Genomic DNA, 14,778 nt, shown 5'->3' on the forward strand with positions numbered 1-14,778 from the left:
AAAAAAAAATTGGCACAGGCCCGTGATATCTGGAGCTATCTCTACAAATATTTGTAACGGCAGCAGCAGACAGAACGTGCAATGAACCCTCTTGTGCTGTATGCACTGCAGTCTTCCACAAACACTTAAAACTCCTGCTATCACCACTGAATATATGCATCTGGATTAGTCCTCAGAAGGACCGCTAGTTCATATGGATATATAGATACGCTGTGGAATACTTTTACTAACTATAAACAAGCAAATCTCTCTCTCACGCAGCAGCAGCTCTCCCTACTCTGCCTTTTTACTTGGTATACTGTGACAAGCCTAGCATCACTAGGTCTTAAATAGACACGATGACTCAATGCGGCCAGTAAATCACTGTAATGCCACAACCAATATGGCTATGGCATTACAGTGCATGGCAAGCCATCCCTGCATGTTCATTGGCTCTCTAAAGAGCACAAACATGCAGGGCGGGGACCCTAGCTCCCGCCTGAGCAACCTGTAAATACTCGCCGAGCTTGTCGAGCACCGTGATGCTCGCGCTAGTACCGTGTAGTGGCGAGCACGTTCGCTCATCACTAATGTTAAGTAAATGTACTCAGTACTTGGTCGGGGCTCCTATTGCATCAATGCGGTGTGGCATGGAGGCGATCAGCCTGTGGCACTGCTGAGGTGTTATGGAAGCCCAGGTTGCATTGATAGCAGCCTTCAGCTCATCTGCATTGTTGGGTCTGGTGCCTCTCATCTTTCTTTTTACAATACCCCATAGATTCTCTATGGGGTTAAGGTCAGGCAAGTTTGCTGGCCAATCAAGCACAGTGATACTGTTGTTTTTAAACCAGGTATTGGTACTTTTGACAGTATGGACAGGTGCCAAATCTTGCTGGAGAATGAAATTTCCATCTCCAAAAAGCTTGCCGGCAGAGGGAAGCGTGAAGTGCTCTAAAATTTCCTGGTAGAAGGCGGTGTTGATCTTGTTCTTGATAAAACACAGTGGACCTACACCAGCAGATGACATCGCTCCCTAAATCATCACTGATTGTGGAAACTTCACCCTAGACCACAAGCAGCATGGTTTGTGTGCCTATCCACTCTTCCTCCAGACTCTGGGACCTTGATTTCCAAATGAAATGCAAAATTTACTATCATCTGAAAACAACACATTGGACCACAGAGCAACAGTCCAGGTCTTTTTCTCCTTGGCCCAGGTTCTGGCGTTGTGTATTGGTCATGAGTGGCTTGACAAAAGGAAAGCAACATTTGTTGCCCATGTCTTGGATACGTCTGTGTGTAGTGGCTCTTGAAGCAATGACTCCAGCAGTCCATTCCTTGTGAATCTCCCCCAAATTTTTGAATGGTCTTTTCTTAAGTCTTTTCAAGGCTGCGGTTAACCCGGTTGCTTGTGCACTTTATTCTACCACACTTTTTTCCTTCCACTCAACTTTCCATTATTATGCTTGGATACAGCACTCTGTGATCAGCCAGCTTCTTACCCTCCTTATGGAGTGTATCAATGACTGCCTTCTGGACATCTGTCAAGTCGGCAGTTTTCCCCATGATTATGCAGCCTACTGAAACAGACTAAGGGACCTTTTTAAACATGTAGGAAGCCTTTGCAGGCATTTTTTGTTAATTATTCTAATTTTACTTAGATAATGACTAGTGATGAGTGAGTATGCTCGTTACTCGAGGTTTACGAGCATGCTCGGGTTCTCGCCGAGTATCTTCATGCAGGAATGCAGCAGCCAATTTTGGCTTATTTTGTGTAGTCAGATCTCAAAGCTCAGCAAAAGAGACAGGCAGAGGCAGCCATAGAGCATTTGACAATTACTCCAAACCTTAATATATTGTGCAATTGCAGCAGGGAAGATGAGTGTAGTGCTCTAAGATTAATTCAGATATTGAATTGATATGCGGAGAGAGGATTAATAGAGATTAGTGTTGAGCCACCCCCGTAGTGTTCGGGTTCGGTTCGGTTCGTCGAACACCGGGATGTTCGAGGAACTGTTCGTCGAACACCTTAGAACACCGTCGAACACCGTTAAAACCAATGGCAGGCAAACAAAAACACATAGAAACACATAGAAAACAACTTCAAAGGTGTCCAACAGCTGACAAACTGCTCAGAAGACGCTTTCTTTAAAAAAGCCGGCCGGCAATTCAGCAGCGGCATACACCGGTACCCGACAATTTAGACAAGAAGGAATAGAGCCTCACACATAGATTAGATAGATAGAAACATGTCAGTCACATATATATGAAGTACAGTGACAGTGTTGCTTACTGTACTTGTCATTTAGTGTAAAGGATTTATTAAAAAAAATAATAGTGTTTTCATGCACTGTCTCTTTAAAAAAGCCGGCCGGCAATTCAGCATCTGTACCCGACAATTTATAACAGACAGAATAGAGCTTCACACATAGATTAGATAGATAGAAACATGTCAGTCACATATATATGAAGTACAGTGACAGTGTTGGTTACTGTACTTGTCATTTAGTATTAAAATAAAGGATTTATTATTAAAAAAAATTGGCGTGGGGTTCCCCTTAATTTTAGTCTCTAGCGGAGGTTAAGCAGACAGCTGGGGCAGATGTTTGAAGCCTGGGAAGGGGGTAATACCCACGGAGCTTCCCAGGCTACAAATATGAGCCCCCAGCTGAATACATAGCCTTTACTAGCTATTAAAATGGGGGACCCCCCAAAAAAAATGACGTGGGGTCCCCCCTAATTTAATAGCTAGCAAAGGCTAGGCAGACAGCTGGGGGCTGATATTAATAGCCCAGGAAGGGAGCCATGAATATTGGCCCCCTCCCAGGCTAGAAACACCAGCCGTCAGCCGCCCCAGAAATGGCGCATTCATAGGATGCGCCAATTCTGGCACTTAGCCTCGCTCTTCCACGCTGCCCTGGTGCGGTGGCAGTGGTGTAATAGGGCTGGGGTTGATGTCAGCTTATAATGCCAGCTGACATCAAGCCCAGGTTAGTAATGGAGAGGCGTCTATAAGACACCCCCATTACTAACCCCATAGTCAAAGTTAAAAGAAAACACAAACACCCAGAATAAAGTCCTTTAATTGAAATAAAGACACAATCCTTTATTGTTCTAAATTAAACCATACTTACCGTCACGCCCATTCCAGCTGAAGCCAACGATCTCCTGCAATAAAAGAAAAATAATAAAGCAACATCATCCTTACCTTTCCATGGTTCCCACGACAGCTTCAGCTCTGCTACATCGAGATGACAGGCTGGACCGCAGCAGAACGCTGCCATCCAGCCTGTCATCCCGCAGACACTGAGAAGCGCAGGCATGCTTGCGCTCTGCAGTGTCTGGCTGTGAAGGCATAAAGATGAGCCGACAATGAACTCGGCTCATCTCATGTACGTCACTGACAGCGTGGGAGAATTCTCGCGCTGAGTGCAGGAGAATTTTCCCACGCTGTCAGTGACGTGCATGAGGCTGATATTTAAATTTGGCGCACAAATCGGTGATTGGTCGCGGGCAGCGTCCGCGACCAATCAGCACAGTAGTGTTTAACTTTGGCGGCAAGATCAGTGATTGGTCGCGGTCAAGACGGCGACCAATCTCCGATTTGTGCGGCACATTTAAATAGCGGCCGCGACCAATTGGATGTTAGCGCCGCTCCCCGGTCCTCCCTTCACACCCTAGCCGCATGGATGTCAGCGGCGCTGCCTGGTTGGATACTTCCGCTCCGAGAACCTGGGACATGAGCGGGTACTCGCAGCAGAAGTATCCCGACCCGCAGCACCGCTCCCCGGTCCTCCCTTCACACCCTAGCTGCTGATCTCCCCACAGTATCCGCATGGTGTTACAAAGGTCCGGACATTTGTGTTAAAAATCGCTGATTGGTCGCTGGCGCTGCCCGTGACCAATCACCGATTTAGGCGCCAAATTTAAATATCGGCCGCGACCAATCACCCATCTTGGCTCCACATTTAAACACCGCTGTACTGATTGGTCACGGATGCTATTTAAATGTGGCGCCAAAATCGGTGATTGGTCGCGCCCAGCGGTGTTTAAATGTGGAGCCAAGATCGGTGATTGGTTGTGGCCGATATTTAAATTTGGCGCCCAAATCGGTGATTGGTCGCTGGCAGCGCCAGCGACCAATCAGCGATTTTTAACACAAATGTCCGGATCTTTGTAACACCATGCGGATACTGTGGGGACATCAGCGGCTAGGGTGTCAAGGGAGGACCGGGGAGCTGCGCTGCGGGTCGGGATACTTCTGCTGCGACCAGTCGCTCATGTCCCGGGTTCTCGCAGCGGAAGTATCCAACCAGGCAGCGGCGCTCCCCGGTCCTCACCAATACGATTAGCTGATTGGTCGCGTGCGGAGAGCGCGACCAATCAGTGATCTTAGCGCTAAAGTTAAACACCGCTCTGCTGATTGGTCGCGGACACTGCCCGCGACCAATCACCGATTTGGGCGCCACATTTAAATAGCGGCCGCGACCAATCAGCGAGCTTGGCGCCAAATTTAAACAACGCTCTGCTGATTGGTCGCGGACTCCAGCCGCGACCAATCAGCGAGAATGGCACCAAATTTAAACCCCGCTCTGCTAATTGGTCGCGGATGCCGGCCGCGACTAATCAGCATTATTGGCGCCAAATTCAAACACCGCTCTGCTGATTGATCGCGGTCGCCGTCCGCGACCAATCAGCAGTATTGGCGCCAAATTTAAACCCTGCTCGGCTGATTGGTCACGGTTGCCGGCCACGACAAATCAGCAGTATTGGCGCCAAATTTAAACCCCGCTCTGCTGATTGGTCACAGTTGCCGGCCGCGACCAATTAGCGATTTTGGCGCCAAATTTAAACCCCGCTCTGCTGATTGGTCGCGACCGCCGGCCGCGACTAATCAACATTGTTGCCGCCAAATTTAAACACCGCTCTGCTGATTGGTTGCGATGGCAACCAATCAGCATTATTGACGCAAAATGTAAACACCGCTTCGCTGATTGGTCGCGACCGCGACCAATCAGCATTATTGGCGCAAAATTTAAACCCCGCTCTGCTGATTAGTCGTGACCGCCGGCCGTGACCAATCAGCGATATAGTCGCCAAATTTCAACACCGCTTTGCTGATTGGTCGCGGTTGCTGGCCGCGACCAGTCAGCGATTTTGGCGCCAAATTTAAACACCGCTCTGCTGATTGCGTCGGGTCTGCCGCATACATATTCTAGAATACCCGATGCGTTAGAATCGGGCCACCATCTAGTTTAATGAAATGGTTTAAAAAAAAATTGACGTGGGGCTTCGCCCTATATTTGTGTCCAGCCAGGTACAGCAGGCAGGAACAGGCTGCCCCCAACCACCAGCTGCCTATTTGTACCTGGCCGGACACAACAATATAGGGAAGCCCTTTTTTTCTTAATTATTTCATGAATTTCATGAAATAATTAAAAAAAAAAATACGTGGAGCTTCGCCCTATTTTTGTGTCCAGCCAGGTACAACTAGGCAGCTGGGGGCTGGAATCTGCAGCGCAGGGAGGCCCAAGCTTTCTGGGTCCCCCCCGCTGCAAAATGCAGTCCGCAGCCACCCCGGAAAATGGCGCATTCATAGAAGCGCCATCTTCTGGCGCTGTACCCAACTCATCCAGGGCCCTGGTGCGGTGGCTCACTGGGTAATAAAGGGGTTAGGGCCAGCTTGGCATTATCAGCTGGCCCTAAGCCCGAAATTCATGGGGTCACGCCAATATTAGACATGACCGCCATGAATTTCTAGTAAAGTATTTAAAAAAAACACAAACACCCAGAAAAAAGTCCTTTAATTGAAATAAACACACAATTCTTTATTGTTCTAAATTAAACCATACTTACCATCACGCCCATTCCAGCTGAAGCCAATGTCTTCTGCAATAAAAGTAAAATAATTAAGCAAACTCATCCTTACCTTTCCATGGTTCCCACGACAGCTTCAGCTCTGCTACTTCGAGATGACAGGCTGGACCGCAGCAAAACGCTGCCATTCAGCCTGTCATCCCGCAGACACTGAGAAGCGCAGGCATGCTTGCGCTCTGCAGTGTCTGGCTGTGACGGCATAAAGATGAGACGAGTTCATGTCCAATGAACTCGGCGCACCTCATGCACGTCACTGACAGCGTGGGAGAATTCTCCTGCACTCAGCACTTCAGCATGAGAATTCTCCCACGCTGTCAGTGAAGTGCATGAGGTGAGCTCATTCATGTCCAATGAACTCAGCTGACCTCATGTACGTCACTGACAGCGTGGGAGAATTCTCACGCTGAAGTGCTGAGTGCAGGAGAATTCTCCCACGCTGTCAGTGACGTGCATGAGGTGCGCCGAGTTCATTGGACATGAACTCGGCTCATCTGGATGCCGTCACAGCCAGACACTGCAGAGCGCAAGCATGCCTGCGCTTCTCAGTGTCTGCGGGATGACAGGCTGGATGGCAGCGTTCTGCTGCGGTCCAGCCTGTCATCTCGATGTAGCAGAGCTGAAGCTGTCGTGGGAACCATGGAAAGGTAAGGATGAGGTTGCTTTATTATTTTTCTTTTATTGCAGGAGATCGTTGGCTTCAGCTGGAATGGACGTGACGGTAAGTATGGTTTAATTTAGAACAATAAAGGATTGTGTCTTTATTTCAATTAAAGGACTTTATTCTGGGTGTTTGTGTTTTTTTTAACTTTGACTATTGGGTTAGTAATGGGGGTGTCTTATAGATGCCTCTCCATTACTAACCTGGGCTTGATGTCAGCTGGCATTATAAGCTGACATCAACCCCAACCCTATTACCCCTGCCACCGCACCAGGGCAGCGTGGAAGAGCGAGGCTAAGTGCCAGAATTGGCGCATCCTATGAATGCGCCATTTCTGGGGCGTCTGACGGCTGGTGTTTCTAGCCTGGGAGGGGGCCAATATTCATGGCTCCCTTCCTGGGCTATTAATATCAGCCCCCAGCTGTCTGCCTAGCCTTTGCTAGCTATTAAATTAGGGGGGACCCCACGTCATTTTTTTGGGGGGGTCCCCCATTTTAATAGCTAGTAAAGGCTATGTATTCAGCTGGGGGCTGATATTAGTAGCCTGGGAAGCTCCGTGGGTATTACCCCTTCCCAGGCTTCAAACATCTGAGCCAGCCGTCTGCTTAACCTCCGCTAGAGCCTAAAATTAAGGGGAACCCCACGCCAATATTTTTAATAACAAATCCTTTATTTTAATACTAAATGACAAGTACAGTAACCAACACTATCACTGTACTTCATATATATGTGACTGACATGTTTCTATCTATCTAATCTATGTGTGAAGCTCTATTCTGTCTGTTATAAATTGTCGGGTACAGATGCTGAATTGCCGGCCGGCTTTCTTAAAGAGACGGTGCATGAAAACACTATTATTTTTTTTAATAAATCCTTTACACTAAATGACAAGTACAGTAAGCAACACTGTCACTGTACTTCATATATATGTGACTGACATGTTTCTATCTATCTAACCTATGTGTGATTCTCTATTCCTTCTATTCTAAATTGTCGGGTACCGCTGCTGAATTGCCGGCCGGCTTTCTTAAAGAGACGGTGCATGAAAACACTATTTATTTTTTTTGATAAATCCTTTACGCTAAATGACAAGTACAGTAAGCAGCACTTTCACTGTACTTCGTATATATGTGGCTGACATGTTTATATCTATCTAATCTATGTGTGAAGCTCTATTCTTTCGGTTCTAAATTGTCGGGTACCGGTGTATGCCGCTGCTGAATTGCCGGCTTTTCGTGTTTCACTGTGAGCACAGTTCCCATCGATTTGGGCAATCACTGTAATGCCACAACCACCATGGCTGTGGCATTACAGTGAGTGGCAGACAATCCCTGCATGATTGGTGCTCTAAATAGCACCAGACATGCAGGACACTCTTTTGGTGCACGAACAGTTATCGAACATATCCTCGAACAGCCGAATTTTTTGCAAATCGTTCGGGTTCGTCGAACAACTCGAACACCGCCCAAAACAGCTCGAATTTGAGATTGGCGAACAGTTCTAGTCGAACACCGCTCATCTCTAATACCAAGTCTAAGAAAGTCGGAGTTGCTAGCAAAATCACCACTAATAGCACCAGCCGTATGGGCAGTAGCATTTCCAAACACAGGCCACAATTGGCCACCTTTGCCTCTGTCAAGCATATTAATGGGGAGGAAGTGAAGAACTTCACCAAATTTTTCATGTGTAACTGGCCACATTAGTAATAAGAGTATTAAACATCTAATGAGTTCATTTTCGGTAAGTGCAAGTGGGCATTATCAGAGAATTTTCACTAGCAGAGTGTACTACTTTCTCCTGTATGATATGATGCTGCCTGATCATAAGCAGGCACCAATATATAAGAAAAAAAAAACACACCACAATGGGACAGAGCAGGCTTCTCCTGGGTGAAATGTAAAGACAGTCTGCTCTGCTCTCACTGCAGAGCAATCTGTCAGTACGATCAACCCTCCTTAGTCTTCTATATTGGTAAGCAAGTCCTAAAAATTTGAATAAATTGATACCTTGATTTCTGTGATCCTTTGTCTTATTCCCAAGAAATCCAGGTTTTTCTTACTATATAAATGAGCTGTTAAGATTTATGGGTCGGATATAGATCGCCCCAAAAATCTGCCTCCAGAGCTTATTTTTAATTAAAGGGGGCGTTACCAGTAAATGACCTGTAGATCAAGAGAGCAGACTGTCAGCCGTTACATGTCTCACGTAAGTATTCTCCTAAGAAAGACAAAACTTCACTTTTAATTATTCAGGTTTATAAACCTTTTGGGTTGACTGACAGAACTGTAGTTCAATATTAAAATTAATCATTGAAATTACAAATTACCTAATTGTGGACACAGTTTAAATGGTGTAGCATCAGTCACGCATAACTATGCTTTTCCATTCAAAGCAGATTGGGTTTAGGGATAAACAGAATATTGGGATGCCTATTCTCTAAGACCGTCTTACTTTTCTTGAACTGAGAAACTGCAGGGTTCCATGCCAATGTGGCTTAAATTAAATTCTTTTGGATTTCATCAGCAAAGATGAGGTGGAAACATTGTAGTCTATTGCAGAGAGTGTCAGTACTTCTCTTAGTCTCAATGATATGTCTAAATGTAGATTTTGTCTACAAAGGTTAGGCAAGCGTGACAATTATACACACTTTTTAATTTACTGCCATTCTGATGCTAATAGTTGTCCAATAAGGTTACACACAGATATTCTCCTAAGAAAGACAAAATCTCAGTTTTACTTAAATGTTTACATTTATTTATCTTTTGGATTGACTGTGTGTATGTATAAAAATATAGATGTATAATTTTTATAATGTATTAATAGTCAAAAGTTTGCACACAACTGTTCAAGTGTTTTTGTTTTTTTCTTATTTGAATGTACACATTGTGTATTTGCTGCCTTGAGTCCTGATCTACAAAGGAGCACACGTGGAAACAAAGAGTAAAGAAAAAATGTGAGACAAACCAGAAAATCTATTAAGCTTAGATTCTTCAAAACACTTTTAATTTGATGACCGCTTTACACATCCTTGACATTTCCTCAACCAGCTTAATCAGGAAGTCACTTTAAGGTGTTCTGAGAGGTGCTGAGCACTTGTTGGCTGCTTGCCTTCACTCTGTGGTCCAACTCTTCCCAAAACATTTCAAATGGGTTGATGTCAGGTGATTGTGGAGGCCATATCATCTGACACTGCAATCTATCCTTCTCCTTCTTTGTCACATAGCCCTCACTTAACCTGAAGTTGTGATTTGATTCATTGTCCTGTTGCAAAACTAATTATGATCCCAAACAATGCAAGTCATATGGGAGGGTATGTTTCAGAATGCTATGTTAGCCATGATGGGAAATTGTGCCTTGGATTTGGAATAATTTGCCACCAGTGTCACCAGTACAGCACACCCACACCATCACACCTCTTGCTTCTCAGTGGACACAACGCAAGTAGAAACCATCCACTTAACTTTTCTGTGTTTCACAAAGGTATTGCAATTGGTACAAAAATCTTATTTCTGGACTCATCAGGTCAAGTTCAATTTTCACTGATTTGATGTCAAGTCATTGAGTTGCTTTGCCCAAACAAGTCTATGTTTGTTTGCAGTACTCAATTCTGTCTTCTTTGCAGCAGTTCGGCCAATAAGGCCAACTCTCGCAGTCTCCTTGAATAATTGAATTTGAGATGTGCTGGCTACTTGATGTGTGAATCACTTATGAGGGCTATTAAGTGATATGCACATGACGCGCCCCTGGGCCTGTGTCGCGCTGCGTTGCGCACGCGGGAGCTTACCCGGAGCCGGATCTGTTGAGGGTTGTAGTCTCGTGGCGGTGACCCGGTCCGTGCCCAGGGAGTCAAACTGAGCGGCGATGTATCAGTGGTAGATGTTGGACGACTACGCCACCCGTTGAATACAGCTAAGGAGCTGCTGCTGCAGGGCAGACCGCTGAGGCCGGTGGTAGGATTGTGCAGCGTGATAGTATAACCCCCAACGGGAGGGGTATGGCCTCAGGGCATCCGACGTGGATGATGGGGGTAGCAGGAACCACTCGGAGACGGTACGATGTAGTTCAGGGTCTTTACTGGTGACAAAGATAGACCCTCCCGGAGTACTGGCTAGCGATTGGGGACTGGTCAGTCCTTGAGCAGATGGGATCTCCCCTGGCCAGGCGGAGTTGTAGGCCTCCCAAACTAACTGTACTCTTCCGGCTACCTTGCTAGAGGCGGGTATAAGTAGCCCACGTCCCTGAGTGTACCGTGTGGTGCTCACCCGTATGGCCGGTGACTCGGGGCCTTCTAGTATCTTCCGCTCCACGACGGCGGTGCTGGTCCCATGCGTGTGACCGTGCCTTCGGGTTTCTTGGCCAGAGGACCTGGAATCCCCTGCCTGACGGATTCTGCTGCTGGGTAGGAGTTAGTCCCCACAGCCTCGGACTCCGGGTCCGGTAAGAAATCTTCTCAGTCAGGGCGAGCTCTGCAGCTGCCAGCCCCTGACTCCTTGTAACACTGCTCCCACAGAGCTCCTGATGTTCTGTTCCTATATTTGCTTCTTTTCTCTGTCTCTACTTCTTCTCTACTCACTCACCCTGCCTCAGCCCCAGTTTTATATAGGGGAAGTTCTTCCCCTCCCAGGACTGTGCAGGAGGTGTGGCATGCATAGGATTCCTGACCAAGAGACCTCCCACCTGCTCTCAGACGTAATATCTCTATCACTGTGGCAACCAGACCCCTGGGGTGTCACACACAGTTTGTGTTTTTTTGAGTTTGGTAACTATTATGAACTTATCCACCGAATCCGAGGAAACTTTTTCTTCCTTTTCTTGTGTGCTCTATGAGAGAGACAATTTCATTATCATGATTTGTTTTATGAATGAAATTGAGGATACCTTAAAGGTATCTAGTAATTTTCCAGATTTGACTGACCTTAATGTTGTAAATTAATGATACAGTGATGTTTGTTTTAGTTGAGTGGTTCTTTTCTTATTCTGGCATAGAACAGTTGTGGAATACAGCTTAGCATTGTGTACTAACTTTGCCTCTACAAAACACACTTCATGGTTTCAAACCCTTTTGAAGGAAGGTGATTCCACAAATGAACTTTTGAAAAGGCATAACTATTCACTGGAAACCATTCCAGGGCACTTCTTGATGAAACCTAAAGTTGCATATATGGAAACTGTGAGCAAAGATACACATGTGAAATGAAATAGAATTTGTACATTTTGCGCCTTCAGTATGAAGCTAAAATGTCCACATTCCGCTAGTGTTTGTATTGAAATTTCAATTAGTAATGTACAGTAGTGTTCAAAATAATAGCAGTGTATTCAAAAACATGAGTTAAGAACAAAATCTTTATAAAGAAAAAAAAAAAAAGGAAAATTTCAGCCTACCATACATATGCCATAAGGGTCCACTGGTGCACGATAATCCTTGGTAGCAAATCCAGGGATGAGAAGCAGTAAGAAGTAGATTGGAAAAACTCCAGCACTTTCTCCATATCCAACACAAGAGATGTAAGGTTAAAACGTCCATTTTATTAGTTCCATTAAAAAAGCGCCATATGTAAGGCAAACCTTACGCGTTTCGAACCAAGCTTAACTCTCGCATTCCCAATGGTCTCCATTTTCACAATGATCTAATGTACATTCTTTGATCCTTTCTTCTAATGGTATACATACTATGCACATAAGTTTAATTTATGCATATTACTGAGCAATTATCCTCAGGAGGTTTTTCATTCACTAATGAACTTCCTGTTCTTTGTTGGTCTACACCCTGTTTTCTCTTTTGTTTTCAGTCCATATGTGTATATAAATCTTTAAATGAGAAGGTGTGTCAAAACTTTTGGTCTGTACTGTGTATGTATGTGTGTATATATATATATATATATATATATATATATATATATATATATATATATATATATATATATATATATATATATATATAATATATACAGTACAGACCAAAAGTTTGGACACACCTTCTCATTTAAAGATTTTTCTGTATGAAAATTGTACATTCACACTGAAGGCATCAAAACTATGAATTAACATATGTGGAATTATATACTTAACAAAAAAGTGTGAAACAACTGAAAATATGTCTTATATTCTAGGTTCTTCAAGGTAGCCACCTTTTGCTTTGACTGCTTTGCACACTCTTGGCATTCTTTTGTTGAGCTTCAAGAGGTAGTCACCGGAAATGGTATTCCAACAATCTTGAAGGAGTTCCCAGAGATGCTTAGCACTTGTTGGCCCTTTTGCCTTCACTCTGCAGTCCAGCTAACCCCAAACCATCTCTATTGGGTTCAGGTCTGGTGACTGTGGAGCCCAGGTCATCTGGCGTAGCACCTCATCACTCTCCTTCTTGGTCAAATATCCCTTACACAGCCTGGAGGTGTGTTTGGGGTCATTGTCCTGTTGAAAAATAAATGATGGTCCATCTAAACGCAAACCGGATGGAATAGCATGCTGCTGCAAGACGCTGTGGTAGCCATGCTGGTTCAGTATGCCTTCAATTTTGAATAAATCCCCAACAGTGTAACCAGCAAAGCACCCCCACACCATCACACCTCCTCCTCCATGCTTCACGGTGGGAACCAGGCATGTAGAGACCATCCGTTCACCTTTTCTGTGTCGCACAAAGACACGGTGGTTGGAACCAAAGATCTCAAATTTGGACTCATCAGACCAAAGCACAGATTTCCACTGGTCTAATGTCCATTCCTTGTGTTCTTTAGCCCAAACAAGTCTCTTCTGCTTGTTGCCTGTCCTTAGCAGTGGTTTCCTAGCAGCTATTTTACCATGAAGGCCTGCTGCACAAAGTCTCCTCTTAACAGTTGTTGAAGAGATGTGTCTGCTGCTAGAACTCTGTGTGGCATTGACCTTGTCGCTAATCTGAGCTGCTGTTAACCTGCGATTTCTGAGGCTGGTGACTCGGATAATCTTATCCTCAGAAACAGAGGTGGCTCTTGGTCTTCCTTTCCTGGGGCGGTCCTCATGTGAGCCAGTTTCTTTGTAGCACTTGATGGTTTTTGCAACTGCACTTGGGGACACTTTCAAAGTTTTCCCAATTTTTCGCACTGAGTGAGCTTCATTTCTTAAATGATGGCCACTCCTTTTTCTTTACTTAGCTGCTTTTTACTTGCCATAATACAAATTCTAACAGTCTATTCAGTAGGACTATCAGCTGTGTATCCAGCAGACTTCTGCACAACACAACTGATGGTCCCAACCCCATTTATAAGGCAAGAAATCCCACTTATTAAACCTGACAGGGCACACCTGTGGAGTGAAAACCATTTCCGGTGACTACCTCTTGAAGCTCATCCAGAGAATGCCAAGAGTGTGCAAAGCAGTCATCAAAGCAAAAGGTGGCTACTTTGAAGAACCTAGAATATAAGACATATTTTCAGTTGTTTCACACTTTTTTGTTAAGTATATAATTCCACATGTGTTAATTCATAGTTTTGATGCCTTCAGTATGAATGTACAATTTTCATAGTCATGAAAATACAGAAAAATATTTAAATGAGAAGGAGTGTCCAAACTTTTGGTCTGTACTGTATATATATTAGTACAGACCCAAATTTTGGACCCACCTTCTCATTTAAAGATTTTTCTGTATTTTCATGACTATGAAAATTGTACAGTCACACTGAAGGCATCAAAAGCAAAAGGTGGCTACTTTGAAGAACCTAGAATATAAGACATATTTTCAGTTGTTTCACACTTTATTGTTAATTATATAATTTCACATGTGTTAATTCATAGTTTTGATGCCTTCAGTGTGAATGTACAATTTTCAATGTCCTGAAAATACAGAAAAATCTTTAAATAAGAAGGTGTGTCCAAACTTTTGGTATGTACTGTATATATGTGTCTTTTAACTACAGCAATGTAAGCTATGATTAAGAACCCCTGTTTGGTTCGAAACGTGTAAGGTTTGCCTTACATATGATGCTTTTTTAATGGAACTAATAAAATGGACATTTTAACTTTACTTACAGTTATATGAAAAAGTTTGGGCACCCCTATTAATCTTAAGCTTAATGCTTTCTTAAAATTGGTGTTTTTGCAACAGCTATTCCAGTTTGATATATGTAATAACTGTTGGACACAGTAATGTTTCTGCCTTGAAATGAGGTTTATTGTACTAACAGAAAATGTGCAATCTGCATTCAAACAAAATTTGACAGGTGCATAAGTATGGGCACCCTTATCAATTTCTTGTTTTAAATACTCCTACCTACTTTTTACTGACTTACTAA

The sequence above is a fragment of the Phyllobates terribilis genome, unplaced genomic scaffold (genome assembly GCF_046119375.1).
Source record: "Phyllobates terribilis strain yellow unplaced genomic scaffold, ASM4611937v1 Scaffold_3__8_contigs__length_932513732, whole genome shotgun sequence".
Taxonomy (NCBI): Eukaryota; Metazoa; Chordata; class Amphibia; order Anura; family Dendrobatidae; genus Phyllobates; species Phyllobates terribilis.